Source organism: Drosophila erecta, unplaced genomic scaffold (genome assembly GCF_003286155.1).
Source record: "Drosophila erecta strain 14021-0224.00,06,07 unplaced genomic scaffold, DereRS2 tig00000021-arrow-pilon, whole genome shotgun sequence".
Taxonomy (NCBI): domain Eukaryota; kingdom Metazoa; phylum Arthropoda; class Insecta; order Diptera; family Drosophilidae; genus Drosophila; species Drosophila erecta.
This window is the reverse complement of record NW_020825198.1, coordinates 13481941-13504980: the sequence shown is the minus strand read 5'-3', so window position 1 is coordinate 13504980 and position 23040 is coordinate 13481941. Positions and strand designations below refer to the sequence as shown.

General features: G+C 43.2%; 1 protein-coding gene and 4 non-coding genes across 5 annotated transcripts in view; all 5 read right to left on the bottom strand.

The window, feature by feature from the left end:
• The window catches only part of LOC6545293 (protein slit), a 49871-nt gene extending 46977 nt beyond the window's left edge, over window positions 1-2894 (bottom strand). The window contains exon 1 of the mRNA XM_001972596.3: window positions 2300-2894. The gene's annotated coding sequence lies outside the window, so the exon portion shown is untranslated. The remainder of the gene's footprint in view (window positions 1-2299) is intronic.
• Window positions 2895-17497: 14603 nt separating this feature from the next.
• Window positions 17498-17622, bottom strand: Trnal-caa. The gene is made up of 2 exons: window positions 17585-17622; window positions 17498-17542 (listed from the first exon to the last, which is right to left on the bottom strand). It is a non-coding gene; the product is annotated as a tRNA-Leu (tRNA).
• Window positions 17623-19237: 1615 nt separating this feature from the next.
• Window positions 19238-19309, bottom strand: Trnap-agg. The gene has a single exon. It is a non-coding gene; the product is annotated as a tRNA-Pro (tRNA).
• Window positions 19310-20052: 743 nt separating this feature from the next.
• Window positions 20053-20124, bottom strand: Trnap-agg. Its single transcript has one exon. It is a non-coding gene; the product is annotated as a tRNA-Pro (tRNA).
• A 269-nt stretch (window positions 20125-20393) lies between these two features.
• Window positions 20394-20465, bottom strand: Trnap-agg. Its single transcript has one exon. It is a non-coding gene; the product is annotated as a tRNA-Pro (tRNA).
• Window positions 20466-23040: the final 2575 nt, after the last annotated feature.

Below are 23040 nucleotides of genomic sequence, written 5' to 3'. Positions count from 1 at the left end.
TACATACTTGTATACCCCACATAAAAAGAGAAAATAGAGCGGGACGGCAGCTCCCGCATCACTTGAGTTTTCCTCGATTTTTGGGGCAGGCACGCCACATGCTTTTTAACCTTGATTAAGTTGACGTTCTAATGATGCTGCTAATGGTGGCAATGATGTTCTTAATGATGATGCCACTGATGATGATGCCGCTGGGATGCTGGGATGCTGGGAGCGGATGGGAATGGGGCTGCTGAAGATGCTGCCGCAACATCATTAACAACATTATCAGCAACAACAAAGGCGGAGGAAAACTTCACGAGTATTTTTTGTTTTTAATTGCCGCCTGGCACTTAGCTAATGTAATTTATATTACATCTTGCTGCCGCTCTAAAAGCTTTAAGTAGCTAAAAAGGGAACCAAAACAGCGGCAACAGCCAAAGTGCAGCATCTAAGAGTCTAGAAGGTTGTAAAAAGAAGTGTGCGACCTGAAGACGTAAAGTTTTGTTTATATTTACCTAACATTGTACTTGAAAGATATTTTCGTTCTTTTCGTTTCGTTTCGTTGCGTTGCGTTTCTTTTCTTGTCTACCTCTGATTCTGGCCATATCCATCTCCATCTCCCCTTCTATTTGTTTATCTAATGGCTAAGAAATATATTTAAGCCGTAAAATGTGTAGCTCTGAGATGGCTAAAAGCTGCAGCTTATTCCTTCGGTTTTTTTATCTACGAAGGTCATAAATACGAATTCCTTCGGGTCAGTGAGAGGGAAGTAAAAGGTTCGATTTCGGCTCGGACTCTCCATCATCCAAAGCGGATGGCTTCGAGTCGAACAGTTGCCATAATTTCAATTTATGTAAAAGAGGGTGGCCGCAGTGGGCCGTCTCACCTGCCCCCATATTACCGGGCTTTTATCTTAAATGTTTTTTCCTGTTGGTAATTAAAAAGTTTTCTGCTTCAGAGCCAGCTAGCTTCCCCTGCCCGGTTGTCTGCTTAGCTAATGCAGGTTGGAAGTTCTCTGCTTCGGCCTTGGCGTTTTCGGTGGGGATTTTCGGGCCTGATAAGAACAGAGAGTGGCAGCTTTAATGAGTGGGGATTTGCTTTAAGATTTCGCCTCGAGGTTGTTCTCAGATGGAGATATTGAAGGTCACCAGTGGATGGGGAGCGCGGAATAGAAGGCGCAACACAAAGGTTTCTTTGGGTGATCATCTTTAAAATAGTTTATAATTCGGAATATTGTTTGTACGAAGAACTGTAACTCGAAATCCCTTAAGAACACATTAAAGTCAAAGCATGATTGGCTCAATACCACTAAAAATGTTCTCCTACTGCCATTTCCTTTGAAGTCTTCCTGAGCTCTGCCCAAACGCTATACCCCGTCGAATTCTTCGAACCTTAGTACATCCCAGCGCCTTAGACTTATGCCAGCTCACGTCTAACCCATTCCCAGTTGGCCAGGCCAAGCCGACATTCCTCAAAAGTGTCAACGAGAAAGGCCCACAACACGAGACATTCGGACCGCCCGGTCGCCCAGCTGCCCAGTTAGCCAGCTGCCCAAGCCCCCGAACTGAGCCCCACCTCGTTCATTCATAAAGATCCACATCTCCATGAAGAGGGGCGAGCAAACACGAGTCCGGGCAGCACCTAACAAGTTCCCGGAATCGCCAGCCTCCAAAGCCTCGAAAAGTTCTTAAAGTTTTTCGCTCTAACGAAACCTGTTCCCCAGACAGAAGCCCCAAAATGAGACGGCTGGGGACCTGGACGGAAACTCCGACCGAGTCTGCGGCCCGAGACATAATTAATGATTTCAAAATTTCACAACGAAAACTCATAAAACTTATCGATCGCACTGAATCGCATTGAAATAACCGAAATGAAGGAAAAGAGAATGTCATGCTGCTGTCGCGGCGTTTTTGGGGCCTTAAAGAGGTTCTTCATAAAGTGTAACGGTTTTATCTGATAAGGCCAACTTTAGTTACGGGGTTTCCCTTATTTAAACAGTATTTTTCCAGTAATAGGTAAACATACCGGATTGTAGTTTTCTAGGCGCTAACTTGTTTGCTTAGATTATTGATTAAAGTTGTTATCGCACCTTTTTTTGTATTATAGCGTGCTGATTAATATTTCGCCACTGAAAACTAGTTTTTTACGTAAATGGCTATTAGTACTTTTGCCTAATATATGCACATATTTGCCTATATTTACAATATACTGTATGCAGAAAAAACAAAAAATTAATATAACCAATGAATAATATATAATCAATATCAGTACTAGTCTCAGCAGCACAACAACACACAAGAATTAAGGGAGAACTTACCGCGAAAATGTTGGCAATACGGGGCTGGTTCGTTAGCACGCACTGTTGTCAAAACAAAATTGTTGGCCCAAACACAACGTTAACCGAAAGCACAGCTAGAAATCTTTGGGATACTATTTGGCGGATAGTCTCCTCGCTTTTTGTTTTCATTGATGAAGCGGCGCGGGCATTTCATTAATTCTGCACACACGTTTCGCCGATGACGATTGACGATTGACGATTTTGCTATTTGCGCTGACCCGCGTGCCCCGCCCCCAAAAGCAAGTTGCCCGCACAACAACAACAGCTAAAACAGCTACAACAGCGACCGATGGCGGTGGTGGGTGGGAGAGGAGGATGAAGAGAAGGGTGAGAATTTGCACGCGCGAATCTGCTGAGCTGTCTGCTATAGGAAACAACGGTGCGCTCCACAACGTGTCCAAACACGTTCACGATTTTTTTCGAACTAACGCTGTATTGTGTCTGTGTACGCCACGAACTTCAAAAGTCGATTCTCAGCCGCTGTTAAGTGCCGAAGTGAGCTAACAGTATGCTAACAGACACACGAAGTAAGTGCGATGGTGTGCAACAGCCGAGCACGAGGGCACAAACACAACTGTGCAAAAATACTCTCGCCGAGCAGAAGAGAGATGAGATCTCAGATAACGATTATCTGAGCAGGAGCCGGCAAGACTCAAGTTGGATTCTCATTGAGTCAGATAATGTGCGACTGGATGGTTTGGAACCAAGCTAACTGAAATATAAACTCCCTGCAATTCAGCATACAAATGAATGGGATTTGAAAGTATCCAAATTAATATCATCAAGATGAACTTAACATCCTATCTAAATGGAGAGCATTAAACAGTTTTTCACTATTGTAACTAGGAAATCTTCTTCAAATAGACAACCAAATCTTCAGTGGCTATAAATTCATTAAAAGCCTAATACAATTCCTTATCAAACCGTAAACAAAACAAAATCTTGCATTTTCCATTAGTGCTATCTCCCAATTTCCCATCCAATAAGATGTCGTACTTCCGCCGCCCACCGCTAATTAGCCTTCACCGCATGCATTGACCAGTCCCAATTAGACCTGCCCACAGAGCCTCCAATAAGTTCATTGCTCGCCCAGCACACAAAACATTCTTATCAGATTCCATGCTAAGTAAAATAAATAAATAAAAAAGAACCAACAACAAAGGCATGTAAATCTGATTTTTTGGGAGCGGTTGCAGCAGAGACACCAAGAACGCCTAAAAAGAATGCAAATGCAGCAGTCAAAGATAAACAGAGAGGAAAATTCAACTGAGAACCGCTCTTAGATAAAATTCCCAACTAGAGTGGTTTCCACCAAATTTCTCTCTCTTTTGGGAAAACACCCGCGTTATCTGACTCTCTTGCGTAGTTCGCCTAAGCGCGGCTAGATGGCGCCCATGTGCTGCCGAAGTGCGAATTGCATTTCAGATGCTTTTTGTTTACCAACGAAAAAGTGGGCGGTGTTTGTGGGTAGAAAGGGTGCAGGTTGCGAGGAGGCGGCAATGCGGTTGCATTCTTGGAAATGTTTGCAAAAACCGTCGCCGGTTTGCTGCTGCCACAAATGCCGCGTAATCACTTTTTGCGACTACGGCGACGTCACCGGAAGTTGCAACACGTCGCCGTCTACGCACACAAACGTAAAACCCTACATACGGTGCATATGCCGTTAATGCCGAACTGCCACACCCCAGCAATTGCAAATTTCGCCCACCCACCCCACGCCACCGCCTTGCGAATTTTCAAAAAAGAAAATCGAGGGGAAAGAAAGTTGGGAACCTTCGGTGGAGTTGAGTTATCGCTCGCATTTCCATTGTCCGCCCCACCACCCCCAACATTTGCAATCTTTTTGTGAACATGTGTGAACAACTGCAGTCGGCAAACCACCCTTTTACTTACACTGAGAACAATAGCAGAGATGTTCGGCACTGATCTAGGGGGTGGAGATTTTATTTAAATTGACCCTAGAAATATATTTTAATTTTTTGCCTACATGCATGGTAAATTTACCAGTCTTTGCAATTCAGGAAAGATTTTAAGCAATTACGATTCCATTTCGTTAACTATAATCTTAAATCATGAAGTATAGAATTTCCATTTTGTTCCCAAGAAGCTGTTCTTTCAAAAAAGAAATTATGATCCAAGAAAATGGTGCGAAAACTATGCAGTCAGAATAAAATCAGTTCTCTGTTAATATACGAGACAAGGCTGCAATGCAGTTTTTGTTTCAGTGTGATGGCTGTCCCCTTGCACCCTCGGGCGGCGATTAATCATGAAAATTCACACAGAAAATATCCATTAGATACGAATTAAGACATAATTGAGAGTGCAGGCCTCGTACACGTACACTCAAGAACCTGCATCGAAAACGGCAGTGGAAGGAGTGGCACGGGGTTGGTTTTCCTCCGTGTGCAGCGACATAAATGCGAGAGGCTGCCTCAAGTGCCTGCGACATATTTATTATCCCTGTTCGGGCACAAAAAATGATTATGCGATGAAAATGCCCCGGGCCCGCACATTAAACTTCCATTGTTGAGCGAACGGATTGCAAAAGGCTTCAAGAGTCGACGAGCAGCGTTGGCTTTAATTACAGTTTGAGTGGCACTGGAGAAGGTCCTTGAAGGCGTTTTTAATACCCTGGCCTTGTGCTGTATCGCCGTGCCAGATTTTTGGGGGATGCACTCCACAGATTGCACCAGCAAATAGCTTAGAAAATGACGCATTCCCACCACTTACTGACACTAGGCACAAAAAAACTGCTAACGAGACAACTTATTTACTTACTAACTTACTTGTTTACAGTAACATGAAATATAATATATAAAATATATATATTTTGATGTTCCAAGGCTAAACTTCTATACTCCATAACTCAACTTATCTTCATCAGATTTTAAAGTGACATACCTCTAAATGCTTACATTTCTCGTTTGCAGTTCCAATAGCTGAGTAGCGGGTATCTGATAGTCGGGGAACTCGACTATAGCATTCTATCTTGTTTTAAATTCCTTTCGAAGATATTATTATCTTTAGGTCGATATCTTTTGATCGATTAGGGCTGTCTGTTCGACAAGAACTTACTAGATAGAAAGGCTTGCATACAAAGTTCAGTTAGGGTCCCAGAAATAGGTAGTGTTGGTTAACACAATCTAATGCCAACACCTGTTGCAATGCACTTTCGAGTCCAACTGCAGCACCCACATCAATGCCAATTTGTCGCTGCGACACGTGACAGCTACAAGAATTTGGTAAATGCCAAAAAAAGGCGCACAAAGCACGAAACAAAAATGAATATGTGGCAAACAAACCATTTCTGTGTTGTGTATGCGGCCATGCAGACAAGAAAATGCCCAACAAGTGAGGCGAACAAGTGTTATATGACAGGTCTCCGACATCCAACTGTGATTTTGGGATTTTTCCCAACTCAATGGTTTGTTGCTCGCTCACAAAAAGCTACGTCTGTTTGCCGGATTGTAATGTGGAATGTAAGTTTTGTATGTTAATTTGATTTCGGTGTCAAATTGGAGTTTTTTCCTTTGGCCTCTTGTGTGTTTGGTGTGTTTTGTTATTTCCATTTTTATGGCCTGCACTTGGGCTGCGCTTTTATAGCCCCATTGTTGTTGTTCCAGCTGGTATACCATCGGGTATATAGCATATTGCATATAGCATATAGTAATTGCTCGACCCGATTCCCCCCAGCAATTTGATCCCCCGCTCGGTGTCAATCCGCTTGGGGTTTCGCTTTTGATTGTGCGCACTTATGTCTTTATTGACAACGCCGCAATAACATAAATAATTTATTACAGCCGACATTGAGCAATTTGTAAATGGCCAAAAGAAATAGAAATCTCGGCCTGCAGCACACGGCAACCTCAAAGATACTCGACAGTGGGCTTGTGTATCCGTTGGATATGCACAAGTGTCTCAATGGTTTTGCAAATGCCGCTCGCTACTGATTTGCATTTACGAGTATAAAGTGCATTTGAGGTAAACGCAATCAATCGAGCGGGGAAAAAATCAAAATGGATCTGCCAGAAATCAAAGCTCTTTCAAGGACTCTTCGGGTGTTTGATGCACTTCAATGATGGCGAATTTAATTGAGTTAGGTTCCGTTCACATGTGCGACTATTTGTGTCTGGCGGAATTCGCCTATTCATTTCGCAAATAAATCGTTTTAATTGATGTAAATATTTGCATTTGAAATATGCAAAGCAAATGCATCAACTCGTTGAGTCGATGAAGTGCATAGGTCATGTTGAATTCAATATTAGTACTTGGAAAATTCTCTTTATTTACTTAGTGCGGGCATTGTTTTGGACTGTGAATATTTATTAACGAATCTGATATCTAAGATTCTTTTTGAGTATATGATGCATTTTGAATGTATTTGTTGAACAAATAATCAGTCATTTATCACAAATGTATAATTGATGGCAGTCACTGATTTTATTTGCCGTTCGTTTAAATAATTTAATTTTTCGTTAGGAAGATAAAATGTAGCACTTAACCCGCCATGTCTTAATGACCCATTACGTATTACTTATCATAGGCATAATCCAAAATCCTACGATTTCAATTACCCACCAGGTGATTTAATATATCCAATTTCGGCCTTGAAGTGTAACATTCAACTCCATCGAGGGCCCTGCACCATTTTGTATACTGCTCCACATCTTTCACCTCTTTCACCTAGTTTTGTGCATGGCATAATCAATTATTTTGGATGGACAGGCCAAAAACAAAGTCATTTATTATGCTGGCCAAAAAAATTTGTCACTATTCTGCACTGGTTTTGTTCGTTGTTGCTGTTGCTTATCAGCCCAGAACCGAGTTTGGGGCCATAATTAATTTGGCCAAACAAGAACGGCAAGCGGCCCCAAACAATGGCAAACAAATTGATTAATGACAGCGTATTAAACAATAATCGAGATAGGCCTCCGGTCAGATCAGAAAAAAGGAGGAGTTTTCACCGAATCCGCGATGCTGTAACCCATCGAATTTTGTGCGCCCACGCAGAAACAGAACTTTTTCCTCGTGCGGCGAAAAAAAATTCTTTTATCGCCATCGTTGGTGGCTAAAAACAATTCATTTAAATAATATCTGAACCACTTTGCCCGAACAGGAGGAAACAAATCATTTTTCATATCCTTCGTGTTCATCGCGCTACGTCCGCAAAAGCTGGCAAATTAATAATGTGTAATTAATATTTTTTGGGTCCACATCGTGTGCTAAATGCTGGGTTAAGGGAATTCGGTTGATGGGATCGGCTCAGCCAATTCTGAAATATGGCTCTGAGTCATTGAGAGATTTTTGTGAAAACAACTTTCTCGCTGTCTCAATTTAAGCGCTAAAAATCGTTTAAATATAGATAGAAGCAAACACATTTTCATTTAATAAGGTTTGGAGTGCGTGATCCTTGATGTAATTAATTGTCAGCAAAGTGAGAGGTTCAAATGAATAATAAACTTTGTGTAACTCACATTTAAAGGTGCGTTTAGTATTTGTAATTTAACCCCACATGCCCATCAATCAACCAAATTCAAGCTTTGCCTTTTGCCGTCGCCTGACATTTGGCAAATATTTAATTAGACCCTGACAAAATGGGGAAGCCAGAAGTGAAAAGAAAACTATTTCACTTTCAACGTAACACAACATAACACAACGTAACGCAACGCTTAACGTAATAGCCTTTCATGTTTGCTTAGTAACCCACATCAATTCTAATCTCTTGAAGCCGAAAACAGTGCCCTCGCCCCCTCGCCCCTTCGACACCACGCCCCCCCAACACTATCACGCTGCCCAGCACAGGCTCACACACACACTTACACACAAACAAGGCGGGCGATTTATGGCATGCTTTCACATACTTTCACCTGGGGAATATTCTTCTGTGGTTGCTGGAGGGATCCTGCTCCTTTCTTTTCTATGTGCACTGAGAAAGAAATGATAGCGCATGCATATTACTTAATGTTACAAATAATTGCTTAGTTTTTCCAAATAATTTCTTCATTTTATATAAAAAATAAAATAGAATTTGAAAATATGTTGGAAACTATAGAACCATCTTCCAAACCTATTCACTACCATTTCTCACAGTGCATCATTGTGTGCGCAGGGAAATATAGTAGTGCACAGTCCGCCCCATTCATGTAGTTTATGGAAGCATATTAATTTTGGCATTGAAACGGGGTCCAAATGCATTCACAATTGTTTTAATGTCGAGTGGCTTTCGTTACTACTTGTATTTCGGGGAGGGCTTGACCGCTGATTTAATGGGATTTTTCAATGAACAGAGGCAAACACTTAGGATGGCAAATAGCGACAGTAAATGGTATTGTACATATTTGCTTGTTACTTAGATAGTAAAATTTCCAATCACACGTAGTTTCCAATTAAAAATAATGTATCGGTTTATTACCTGCTTGTTTCGTGTTTATATCTGCGCAAGAAATTATGGCAATTCTCAAAAACATATCAGTTGTGTCCCACCATTTTAAATTAGACTCTTACATTGTGGCCAACATTGTTTCAACTGCATAACGACAGCACCTGCTGCCCCAAAAAGTTCTCGATTCCCAACTTGTATGGAACTTCTATGCGATCCCGTGCTTTGCGTCGAGTGCATTCCATATGGATTTGCCGGAATAGCCTGACAATCTTTATACTTTTGTCATTAGCAAGCTTCTTTTTTATGGAAGCTTTAAGGCCTCCCCCTTTGCCCTAAAACCCTCCCATATGAAACTATTAGAAATAAAAGATTGCCTTTGCTTTGCCAACTTTAATTTCTAAATCATAACTTTTTTCTGCCCTACTTTGGCCAAAAGTTTGTAATGGGTTGGCAGTCAGATTTGGGATGCGGGGGCTGTTAACAGATGGGGAGCCATCATATATGTATGCATGTACTGAAGTGGGAGGAGGGGTGCATTTCCCTCTTCTAACTTGCACTAACTCACAATCTACTCGGCATGGAAAAGGAAAAGCCATTTACACCCTATAAAAAGGGCTTTTAAACTGCACTAAAATTCAATGTGGAAAAGGAATTTTAAATTTAAAAGGTATTGTAACATTTTTGTTAAAGAAATGACATTGCAATCGAAAAAAATACATTTAATATTATATAAAGAATCTTGTATAAAACATTTAAATATTTAATTTTGTTAAAAAAATATTTACAAATTTAAACACCGTGTAATATTTGTTAGCTGCAAGAAAAACTTGCTTTGTTTTGGTCCTTGAAAAGTGTGAATTAAATACGCAAATATTGCTATCTTGCGTTCTAATGTATAAGTAGTTTATGAAAGTTCGCATTATTTAAAGATACTTTACGAGTACGGTACCGTACCGAACTGCGAAGCTTTCTGGCTCTAAGTAAGTTTTTGTTTTATTATATTTGGGTCAAAGTTTTTAATAGTTTGCCATGCTCTTGCCGGTGAGTTCCCCCCAAACCTCTCCGCAAAGAAGACTTTATGGATGGCCCGACTCTGACCTCCGCTGACCCACAGAAGACACGTGTTTGCACGTGCTACTCTCCTGCGAGCTGGCCAGATAATGGAAAAGATTTGTTTATAAGAAATTTAAATGTTGGCAGCTTCACTTCTGTGCGGATGTACGTAGCAGGCTGAGCCAATATTTAATTCAACTTTGGGCAGCTTTTATGTACCCACCTACATGGCAAATCAATTACAAAAAAGTGCCCCAAAAAACTATTTTCACTCGGCGAAAGGCAGTAAAGACTCGTCAATTTGTTGGCCATGAGCAAGCTCTTTAGGTCGAAATGGTCTCATTAAGTGTTTTAAGGGCATTAATATAAGCTACTTTTATATAGGATTTTCTGCCAGTGCAGTCTCAGTTTCAGATCGAAGTTCACTGGGTTGACTTCAAGTGCTTCTAATTGCCATGGAACCGCACGAAATGTCAACGCTTTCGGCATATTTCTGTTGGCCTGGTTGTTGGCCGCAGGTGCCTTTATCCCCCCAAAAAAGCCAGTCCATGTGGCTAACCTAGAAAAAGGAGGCAAAAAACATCGGCTGACTGGAGTCTTTCGGCCACGTACTCCATTCAGGTTTCTTTTTCGGTTTTTCGTTTGTGAAAGGCACCGAAAAAGAGCCGAAAAAAATATCTACTGGATGTCGCTTGGAGATTAGTTACACTTGTGCTCCATTTAAATGGCAAAGCGACTAAATTATGCGAAGTTCTTTTTTATGCTTTCGGCTTTCTGTCTTTGGGAAAGTGAAAGACCAAGAGCACACAAAATAATTGCAATCAAAGCCGCCCTTTCCCTGGGTGAATGTCGGATGTTGAATGTTGGATGTTGGATGTTGAATGCGCCTCGATCTAGGCCCGGCGAAAGTTGGACTGTTCCAAGTTGTTGACTGCACTTTTCTGGGTGGGTCAGTCGCCCGATGGGAGGGTATGGCGAATTTTAATGCAGTTCAATGAAAACTGCAGATTTCAAAGGAGACAGCCGCTCGAAAGCGGCCAAATATCTAAAAAGCCAAAAGGGAAAGGTTGTGTATGTGTACTACAGCAATAAATGGGAAAATAGGACGATGCACTAAGTAAATACATGTTGGATTCCTTGAGACATTCTTCCTGTAACTTGATATTTAAGTGTGCTAATTTTTATCCATAATATGGATAAATTTTTAACCAAAGAATCACTTTTAATCACTATCTCTTTGCTTTGAAATACTTTACATGTAGATGCCTGAAGAGCCCCTAAATGCGGCTACATTACGCTATCTATTTTCCGCTTTCCAAGGATTCCTTTATAGCCCTGATCTACTCCATTTCCTACCGATTTTACATAGCTAGCTATCACTTCTCTTGTCTCAGTACAGCATAATTTAATTTATGACAGAGCCAGCCAGCCGTTCACAGGTCTTTGGGCTGCCTTGGCCTTATAGTTTCGCCTGGAACACGCTTCATTAACATATCTGCATATTTTGCCATTGTCTTCACTGGCATCGAGAACTGGCAATATCGACGGATATTGGCAATCTCGGGGCACACGTGCGTTCAGCTGGGTTCACATCAAAGCTCGGCTGGGAAACGCTGCTAATAGCAACCGTTTCATAAACTTTTGATGTGAGAGGAGACCTTTCGGCTGCTTTTTTCTGCTTTATCTTAAAGCTAAAACTCATTAAAATACCAGAAGTAACGAAACGAAATCAAAAAGATAAACCCGCACGCCAAATACTTTTGGTTCCTGGAAGTGGCGGTGGCAGAAGGGAAGCGGCATACAAAAAAAAAATGTACGAGAAAAAACGGCTCCCACAGAGGCACATTTTCGTCTGGAGGAATGCCACTTCTCGTGTCTGTCCCCTGATTTTCCCGGCTTCCCACCTCCCCACCCACTTTTGGCGGCATTGATTACAGCGATGCAGAGTGAAGGAATGGCAAACAAATTATTACAAGTGCAGTTGGAAAATATGTGGCGGCCACTTATCAACATGATCAACAACAAATACCTGGACACGCCTGAGTGCCAGCGGTTCGCTTTTGCGAGGGAATCCTATTGACAGCACCCTAGGCCTTTTCCAAGAGCGCGCTGGGGTCGCCTATCAGATACCTTTGGAAACATCGCACGGCTGTACTTTCTACCATCTACTCATAAGAAGGGATTATTGCTTAGGGATATTGCTTTTACGTTAAGATGATATATTAGAAGAACTCAAGCTGAACCACTTGCGCAGCTACCTTTCGAGCCCTTTATTCCAGGGTACCATGCCCGCAAAAAGCGAGCCCCAAGAGGTCCGGACCCAAAGACATCCCAGAGCTAGCTTCCAATGACAGATTCTGAGATCCCGACAACCGCTGAAAGAGCGACTGTGGGGTCTACGGACCTCTGCTAGGCCAAACCAGAAGTGACTTGTTGTCCGGGGCTGGGATTGAGATTGGGAACTGTGCAGTTCGAGCTGGGGAATTGCGAAAGGGAAAAGATATACCACTCGTATTAGAGGGGGATGAGCGAGGAAGCTAGACCCAGTGGCTCCCATCCTGTGGCCGTTCCATTGGCCGCTCTGTCAAATGTTTGGCTTAATGATGGCATTGATGGATGGATCACACGTAAGCGACAGTCATTTAGTAATTTATCTCGGGCCATTTCAAATTAATAGACTCGGGTCTGCAGGAAGCGCTCCGCCAGCCTTTGATTTTGCGATTTTTATCTCACATTAGAAATTATGTGCGATTTTTTCCCCAGTTTTTGTTTTGTCAAATTACATCAATTTATGAGCGAGGAACTTTCGACTGTGAGAGTGCAGCTAATTAAGGCAGCTGCCTGCAACTTGATGAGTGTGCTGCCTTCTTAGCTGCAGTTTCAAGCTCGATTAAGTATTCAATTAGGCGCAGTTTAGTTAATTGGACCGCCGACTCTTCATCCACATGCAGATCGAGTCGGCAAGAGGGCCCAACGATCTCGTGTCATGTGTGCAACGACACTTGTTCGTCAAGGGTCGGCGACCCCAGAGGGGGCGGCGTGTGTAACAAAGGTTAGGGGTCAAGGCCCTTGGCAGTGGGGAAGAACAAAGCAGGAAACTTTGGCATTGAATGCAAATCAAATGCTTTACCAACACCTAGAAGGGTGCATTCGATGTTTCAAATCACACGTTTTCTAGAATGGTATTGCTCTCCAAATACTTTTATAATTTCCCTGATGCCTTACAGCCCGGCCACGTAAATTCCTGGGAGCTCCATCAATGCTCAACCCAAAAATATTTTCACAAACATGGAAAAAATGCCTGCCATGCTTTGTCTAAGCCACAAAACTCGAAGAAATAGAGCGCGCAGCATATGAAAAAATTGGCGCTGACACTGACAAGTCGTGTGAAGCACACCTGCAAGAGTCAAGCGCCAAAAGACGGATTTCGAGATTTCGAGAGACCGCAATCCGAAAACCAGATCGGTGAAGGGGAACGCAGGTGGGGAATTGCGGCTTGAGGCATGGCATTGCATTCGGGACACCGAAACATGTTGCAAAATGCAGCTCAGCTGTGCGTCCGTCGTGGCCTTAAAACTGGTGCAACACATTGGCCTCCTCCGCCGACTCGAAAAAATCCCCCGACATGTGTACCTCCTGCCCTGAAAGCTGGCAAAGCGCCAAACTAGCCGACTTGAAGTAGCAAAAGGGGTCTTCGCCATCCGCTGGGGATCCAATGGAGAACCGACATAAGTAACAGGTGGTCTAAGGCATCACAGAATACCCTTTAGGGCTTTTCAGAATTCGATTACAAATTCTTCGCATAATTTTAATTTTAATTTTTGTAATATCACAAAGTACTTGAACACAACTTTGTAACTAGGTTACAAAACCTGAAAGCTTGATAAATAATTTATATTTGGCCAAGATAATTTATAAAGTCTTATTATTGCTTTTTTAAATACGAATAAAATATTAAGTTTAGCTTACAATTGCTGTGTCGGAAATATTTGTGATACCCTATACAAGAGCACCTCCGCCAAATGGGAAAAACAAATGTTGCACCGCTTGATTTTCTTGCCGGGGGCCTTTCGCTACTTGAGCACACACACGCGTAAGTGGAACGAGGGCGGCAGTGGCAGCAGTGGCAGCTCCCCGCGCCCCCTGGAGAACGAGGGGCGGAGGGGCATTGTCCTTAGCCGCACCGCAGGCTGAAAAGCGGAGCGTGCACAACAACAATCGCCAGCGAGACGCCGCAATAAGGCGAAAAAGAGAGGGTAATAGACAGGGACTTGGACTTGATTGTAACAATGTTGCACACTCAAGATGCGCCAGGTATTCGGCTAAGGCGATAATGTGGCAAGGATAACAAGGCATTCGGACGGCGGAGTGCTGCACTCGGAAATTAAAGGCAGCCTTTGCTTAAGTACCATGAAAACATCTATACAGACGAAAAGAATTTTAAGCATAACATATGACTTTACCATACTATTCCCTTCTTTGTATTTCCTGGTTTTCCTACCGAACTGGCTTACAATGTATTTTTCTCCGTGTAAAAGTGGCAAACGAGGCAGGTTGTAAGGGCTGCCTTGTTATCAGGCAGCTCCTGGCTGGGTCCCCTCGAATGCCTCGAAGTGCGTAATGCGCTCATTACGTGCCGGCATCAACATGGCATCCACATGCCACACCGGTGGCGACTCCGACTCAGACCCCAACGCCATGGCTGAACTATTCCATCAGCAATAGCTTGCAGCCTTGGCATTCAATTCGGTTTTGGGGCTTTGTCCCAGCTGGAACATGGCAATGTCATGCCAATTGCATGCCTTTCCCATCGCCGCCTGCCCTGAAAAGTTTTTCGAGGATTGGGTGAATCGGTGGATCGTTGGATCGGTGATGACCAGTCGGGGGACGTCTGGGAGTCAGCCAGTCAGCAGCTAATTAGAGAACCGCCTTTTGTGCCGGGTGATAAGGCAAAAATTGGAACTGGTGGCCAGATTGCGGGCTGGCTTTGATTCATTCCCGCACCGAATGCTTCGGCATGGCAGAGTCGTATTGGCAAATTGATGAAATTGTCAGCGATTTGGCTGGCTGGTCACTGGCATGGGGAAATAGCTAAGGGCTTAGCTGAATCGGTGGGGCTGAGTTTAATTGGATAAAAAACAAGTAATTGGATTGAGCAATGATATTGAAATAGATGTGCTCGATTTAAAAAATGTTGAGAATGGAGATGGCGACCTGCAAACTTTTATATCTCACTCTATTAGCTGGAGGATCCCCTGAAACCACAAAGCTTTGGATGACCCCTCTCGACTGGCACTTTCAACACACCTCGCATTACTTAACCTTGCGAAGAGTTCATCAACCCAACCGCAACAGCTACAATTCAGTTGAGTGGAGCTTAAGTCCGGGCAGCAAAATTAGCAAAAATAGTGATGAGTAGCTATCAGTTTTGTACCCTGCTAGGTGCTGTATAAAAAAGCACTCAAAGTGTGTATCTACGTATTCAAAAGGGAGCTCTCTTCATGGGCAGCACCATCGGCAACAGCAGCGCATCAAAGTTAATGATGCAGTGCAAACCGCTAAATACCCCGGACTGCAACAGGGTCCACCAACTCACCTCCTCTCACCTGTTGGTCCTCTCCATATCATGGCCTTCGAATGGAGGTGCGAGGCAGGTGTTTTTGGCCCTGTGATGTTTTTAGACGAATGCGGACACGTGCGACGATGTCCGGCGATGTCCGGCGGTCGATGGAAGCGGAACAAAAGGCTTGCGGTCGCTGGCTGCTGGTAACATGCCGCCGGTCATGTCGGTTATGGCCGTTGCTGTACTGTGGTCGCTGTCAATGAAGGTCCATATGTCAAGGGACTTAGCAGCAGCAACGGCTCAAACGAGACAAAATCAATTTGCCTGCCCAGTTAACCGAGCAACAACAGCAACACGAGTCACATTTAAAACGGATTTGTAACGCCAACCAATTATTCACGCTAGGAAAAAGGGAAAGAAGCCAATTGCAGGTGGCAAACAAAAAATTCAGAAGGTATACCCTCTTGAAAAAGATCTTTCGAAGCGATTGGAGATATACAACATTTTAAAAAATATTATACCACATGCTGAAAGCTGCCACGCACGTTTTTATAGTTTCTTATTGGAGGAATAATTTGGAAAACTATTTACAAATACGTTGGAACTTCAGAATTTTCTTTAAAAGTCCCAATGCCCATCGAAAGGGTATTCAGCATCCAAGGCCAATAAGTGGAACAGGAAAAGTCGAGCGCAAGAACGACAGAACGCGTAGGCGACGTTGCAGATGTAGATTACAGGGCTAGAACGGAGAACGGAGAGCGAAAACGAGCTGGAGCACTTGGAGCTGGAGAGAAGAAGGAGAAAACTGGGCAGGAAGTGGGCTAACTCAATTGGTCTCTTGGCAAACGCATTATGGGTCACTAAGCCGCACGGCCATTGTCAGACGTTGGCTTTGTCACTTCCCACTCTTCCCACTTCAATTCCTCCGCCTGGCTCCTCTGCTCTGCCCCTTAGCAAGTGCATTCCGCGATTGACATGCAACACGCGTTCCGCCGCCCACTTTCCGGACTTTCGGGGGGCGCTGCGGCGACTGGGGGCGTGGCACGCGCCGCTGTCGCTTGGCTTAGTTTATAAAACTTGTTATCGTCGAGGGAAAATGAAAAAATCATTTTTTTCTCTACCATTCTCGATGGAACACTGCAGAAAATAAGAAGAGCTGTATGCATATAAAGCAATATATTCGCAATTCATAGGTAATTAATCTATTTAAATGAGTCAATATTCCTTTTCAAACTATTTAAGCACACACTTAGACACTAAATGAAACAGGCATTTTATTCTTTCATATTTAAGTTTAAAATGCTTGGTATTTTCCAACTGCCACAGTATATTTTTCTCAGTGCAACTGTCTCTGTCTTTGAAGCTGTGTAATTGAAATTACGTGACACTTTGCATATGCACTGGATTTAAATCGAGTTTCCAGCTGGCCATCAAAGAGCGGAGGTGGGGTGGTGCACAGTGGTGCCTGCCTATTGTGGCACGCGTGGCTTACGGGTCGGCTTCCCCGTTGTTCGATGTTGTCTGTGGCTGCGAAAGCAAAATGCATCGGACCAACGTAGGCGACGGGCCAGAACTTTGACAAGTGCGTTCAAGTGCAGTCGGCGGGCAGGGGAAATTGAGGGCATGAAAACCGGGGGAGGAGGCCCAAACACGTGTTGGAAAAACCATAAAGAAATGTATAAAAACGAAAACCTAATTAGCGGCAGACATGCAGCGAAGGAAAAAGAGGGGGATTCAACGCCACTCGGGGCTTATGAGGTGCGGAATCCGACTTAAGGCTTAGTGGGGATATCCAAAGACAGCTGAATTAAATCAGGCGCAAAGCACTTGGACTAGGGATGAACCATAATTCAGGAGAGAGGATAGCATAAAGCAGGCATAATTGTCTATCTAATCCAAAAGAATAGAGCAAAGAGGCTATTTAAAGCAGGGAATGAGGGAAATAGCTGTTGTAATGAGTTTGGAAATATTTTACGATTTATGAAAGGGAATAGAAATTCCAGCACTTTAAATACATGATTTTTTTGATGAATTCGACAGCTAAATTGGATTTTTGGCAGAGGAATGTTATATTTAATTTAAATCGAATTAAACCGAGAAATTACTCATTTTAATTACTAGTTGCATTTCAACTGAATTGTTTGCAAATTCAGCAAAAAGGGAATTTGTAAAAAGATTTTGTCAGAAGTGGGATTCGAACCCACGCCCTCAGAGAGGACCAGAACGCTCAATCGAACCCTGCTGCGAAGGGTAAGAGACTTTCGCTCTTGAGTCTGGCGCCTTAGACCGCTCGGCCATCCTGACACTGGCGAGTGTGCGACAATTTATCGGCTTGGGCTGCGGGCTATTTATAGAACAGCAATTAGATAAGCGATGGTGGGGGAGAAGCGCTGGCATTACCACCAACAAAAATATTTAAGTGCGGGGAAATGGGAAATGGGAGATGGAAATGCCATCCACACATTCGGCCAAAAAAGGTGATAAAAGCTCGGCGGCATCTGGTGTTTGTGCTGGTGTCACTGCTCCCGGTTGCTATGTGGTTAAGTGCTGCAGTTGCCATTTCACGCTCGGCTAAATCGCTGCTAAATCGTAACCTGAGCACCGTTTCCGGCAGGGCAATCAAAACCGAATCGAGCCATGTCCTCTGCTGCCCGGGGGCCTCATCATAAAAATCACCCAAACCGCAGCCCAGCAACAACAAAAAACCACACTCGACAAACTCGTGCACACGAAAAAAGAAATTGAAGCTATATAATAATGTATTTCAGTTATCAATATTGTAAACCTAAAAACAAAGCAGCTTTAAATGTAGGGGAGTATCCGTATTTCTTGAGGCTTATCATTTTACTCTTTCGCCTTTCGCCTTATTTAGACCTAATTCTTCTCAGTGCACACACCCAATATACACACACTCGATTGATGCGCCACGAGTTCAAGTCAATTGCAGAGCCCGCTGGCTGCTAAGGAGTGAAGTTGTTCCTCTTTGTCGCCCGGAGCTGAAACCACAGACTTTATTCAGCCCCTTGCCATCTGCTGTGATGAACATATTTGTCAGTAAAAAATCATATAGAAGCTTAAGCCTTAAAGGATCGCAACGAATACGAAAATACCGATTAATTGAAAAAGTTTATAATTAGCACAGCATGCTATAGGGTAGTGTTTACTGAATAAATATCATCTGCTACTCTATATTTCCTATTTTAATATTTCTACTTTCATTTTTGTTGTCAATTAAAATGGAATATTTATCACTAAACACATTTCACGTAACGATTTCAGACGATTTTAGTGTTCGCCTTCTTTTTGAAACATTAACCCGTGCACTTGACCTCCTCCTCACAATGGGTATCTCGATATGGATTACGAAAAGTAACTCCTCATGCGGAGGCAGGCTATCATATGCAGGCTTCTTGTGGCAGGGGGATGATGAGGGGCGATGGTGAGGGGCGCAGGAGGGAGAGGTGAAGAGGTGAAGAGGCTTGGGGCAGACGCCGGCATTGAAATCGAAATCGGAATCGACAACCAGACACTTCAAACGCATGCAAAACGCATCGAAACAATGAGATTTACGTGCTTCCAGCTGTTATGGACTGCAATCGGATACATGGGACGGCGATTGAATGGGAAGGGGCCGGGCTGAGTGCCATATTATTACAATGCAAAGAGATCTGGCCCAGCCAAAACCCCTCGAGCCCCGGGGGGCGCAAATGGATTTCGGGTAATGACAGCCATGAGCTCTTGGTCTGCCGGTGTCTGCTTGGTCAGCCAAGCCGAAAAGTTTGTTGTGTTAATTTCCAATGCATAATATTCATGCGCCGGGCACCGGCAGTCTCTACACGGAGAAAAGTGCGCTAGCGAGTACAGGAATTTCGTGCTTTTGATTCTGAAGCACAAAAATGACAAAAAACGTAAACTACTTGGGCTCGTCCGGGATTTGAACCCGGGACCTCCCGCACCCTAAGCGGAAATCATACCCCTAGACCAACGAGCCAGGTGCATATCGGCCGCCAAACTACTGCTTATCAAAGAAAAGTTCGAAATTCGAACTTCACTGCGAGACTGGTCAAAAGGTGAGTTGCATGTGGCTGTGGACTTAATAGCTTTTGGCTGCAAACGGGTTTACTGTATAATGACTTGAATAGTAAAACCACTACTCAAATACTAACAATCTCTTTAAGAAAGATTGTCTTAAAAAAATTCCAAGCTTAAATAAAAAGCAATCTTAAAAATTAAGCGTTTTTGCCCAAAATGTTTTAAATATTTAAGACTTATAGTGTATCTCGCACCCTTTCCCAAAGTTCGTCGGTATTCCATTAAGAGCTCAAAGAGTCACAGACACATGCATTTAATGCTTCAGTCTGCAATTTCTGTGGCTCCCGTCTGACAATCCGTCTACTGCATTGTGTTCTCTCCTTCTCGAATGGAACTGTAATCGAGCCGACTCGGCTTACCTTTTAACCAATTTGGTCTGAACCGAGTAATTGTTATTATTTAAAGGATCGAATATCATTGCAGCCTCGATGACTTTGAAAAAGCCGTAAGCCTTAAAAAAGTTGCAAAGAACTTTAAGCTTTTGATATTGCATACTTTTTGCAATGCTGAATTAATAAAATCATTTAGTTCTTACTTCTTAATTAATTAAAATTAAAATGCTTTCATGAATTATGAAAAAAATAGAAAGCTGCTATTGTGCTTTAAAATAACAACTACACTTCAAAAAATTGTATTCTTCTTGGGCTCGTCCGGGATTTGAACCCGGGACCTCCCGCACCCTAAGCGGAAATCATACCCCTAGACCAACGAGCCGGTTGGAAATCGCAGGCAAAACTAGTCTATATAAATTTTAGACAACAAACTAAAACGATATGATAAAGTTTATTTGAATATGTTTTCTAATTTGTATGCGCATCTTTAAACATAAAAAAGAAGTAACTTAAAAGTGACCTTAATATTTACACCTGCGCGTACTTAAATACCTATTTAAAAACCAAACAGATTAATGATCACACAATTTTAATTAAACAAGGTAATCAAAACATAAATAAATAAAAAGTTGTAAAATACGAACAGCATTTGGGCTCGTCCGGGATTTGAACCCGGGACCTCCCGCACCCTAAGCGGAAATCATACCCCTAGACCAACGAGCCAGTTGAACATCGGCCGCGAAAGTACTTTTTATAAATGCAAAGTTCGAAATTCGATTTCGAGTTTAATGCTGTCCAAAACGTGATATGCATATGGTCCTAAGTTAAAAAGCGAAAGTTTTGTTACTTAAACTGGTTTAGTGTATAATGTCAACTTTTGGAGGGCTCATTAATGGCCATCTCACAAATCCCCTATTGTCACTCAGTTTACAGTGGCTTTTAGCTGGCCATAAATGCACTCAATTAAGTGTTAATAGCTCATGTTACCCTCCTCGCCGATTTATTAGAAACCCTTGCCTCAATGCACTTTATTTAACATATGCCCAAGTACATTTTCGTTGATTGCCTATGGACATATGGCGGTGTTGGACCCAGGAAAAATCCGCCAACGGGTCAGGGACTGGACCTTGCAAATCTCTCTGGGTTTTCGGGAGATTAGATCGTTTTCGGGGTTGGGTTTGCCTTCTGTCACTGATTGTAATCGCACGAACCGCGGGCTCGTTAACATTATTTGTTGTGGTCTCTACTCACAAAGTGCATTGGTCTTTTATTTTTTAGGGATAGCTGTTGCTTTTTTTAACAGGGGTGACCCGCATTGATTTTTAGGATTTTTCGCCGTCTTTTGCAGCCCTTTAAAGTTTTCAATTTGTACCTTGAGAACCACCCTGAATGGATTGGATCTCCGGGCAAATATTTGCCAAAATGCTTAGGCAACATCAAAAGCCTCTTCTCGTTATCCTTATATGGTCAAAAACACACTCGCAAACAGCGAGGAGAGTAACTTTCGGAGGCAACTGTGGCAAGTTACGTGAGTTGATGGCTTCATTAGGGGTTGACGGGGTTGACGGGGTCGCCGGAAACCCGCACGGGAATGTTTTATGTCTTAATTCTGGCTGGCATAAAAAAGAATTTCAAGTGGTTGATTTCCGGGCTGCCTCGGAACCCCCGTTGTTGCCATTTGTTACGTCACAGCTGTTATGATTTTAGCGCTGCCTTGTTTTAACTGCGGACCATCAGAAACGATGTAAGTGGTTCCCCTAATTAATACGGCACGATATCCTCAATCGCAGTAAGTGAAAGCCTTGGGGCCGTGAACTTTGCTGGCTCATTTGAATTCATTAGGTTTTCGAGAGCTTTATTCTATGGCTATTTCACTCTTCAATGCCTCGTTTTCTTGGAAATTGTGTACTTTTCATTCGCTGGAAACTGCGCATTTGGTTTAAGGGTTGATGTTGATCATCCCGGTGCCCTGTAGGTGACAGCTCCGCGGCATTGTTAATGGTCCAAGTCGCTGGGGGATTTCCGTCCCAGAGCCAGAAGAGACTTAATAATGATGACGTAATTATAAACTGCTTAAATGGTCTATGCCAAGCCCAGACCTAATGGATTTATCATGGGATTTGACTAGGGGAGCTCGCTGGGAAGGATAAATGATTGGAGAAGCCAGAGTTCCGTAGTAGCACCATTAATATACATTTTAATAAATGTGTGTATTTTCATTTTCAAAGTAAATACCAATTCGTGCAGAGTCTCCCACATAGAAACTTCAATTTTCTGAAATTCCTCTGGCACCAACCTGCATTTCAAACTAATTTTTGCTCTTCCCAAGACCGGGCCTCCTCCGAATTTCCTACTCGCTGCCATGCATGACTCAACCACCTCCCGAGGCATCTGCCACTTTCCGCATCCCGTGGCCAAAAGCCACCAGAGTGGCGGCTTCTAAGGCAAACATGCCTGACACGTTGCACAACGTTGGCAAATGCAGAGGCTACACGCTACAGTGTTGCAGAATGCGAGTCAACAAAGGCTCACAATCTATAAAGTACAATCACTTTCAACAACAAAGCCAACAGACTGGACTGGGCCGTCTGCCCTTTAAATCATGCTCGGATCTGCCAGAAACGTGGCTAGATCTCCGCCGCCTGCCCTCAACAATTTTCTAGATACTCGTCTACATACATTTACTTCGATATATACATATTTGCACACACAGCCCGGTAATTATGGGTTCGAAAAATCTGCACCAGCATCTCGGGCTCGATGATCGACATTGGTGGCTGGCGAATGGAAATATATGGCCAGAAACCCGATGAAAGGCCAGTTTACTTAGCGCAGTCTACCAGTCGTGCATTAATTTTAGAACAAATTTTGCACTTTTGTTTCTTATTTTTTGTATTAATAGTATTTTCTTTTACCTTTGCAGCACGCCCACTAAAGTGGCATGCCGCCTTGGTTATGTAAACAGCCAGCAGAGGAGGCTCGCCAAAGGAAGGCGAATTGATAAAGGCCGCAGATGACGCCGGGCGTTGATGATGCCGATGATGATGATAGTAATGATGATGGAGGAGCTGTAGCTGCCACACATCGCAACGTGTGTTGCCAGGGGCCAAAGGTTGCCCCCCGAGGAGGAGGATGGTGGTGGCGGTAGTGCTTCGTCGAGGACGTGTGCAGTAAGTGTTAATGTTGCAATCTTTTTCGAGGAGCGAGTGGCTCAATGGGTGGCTTTGTGGAGAAGTGGTAGTGTTTCGAGAATCCAGCGAAAGTGAAATGCGATTATGTCATGCTCAGCGAATTGTTC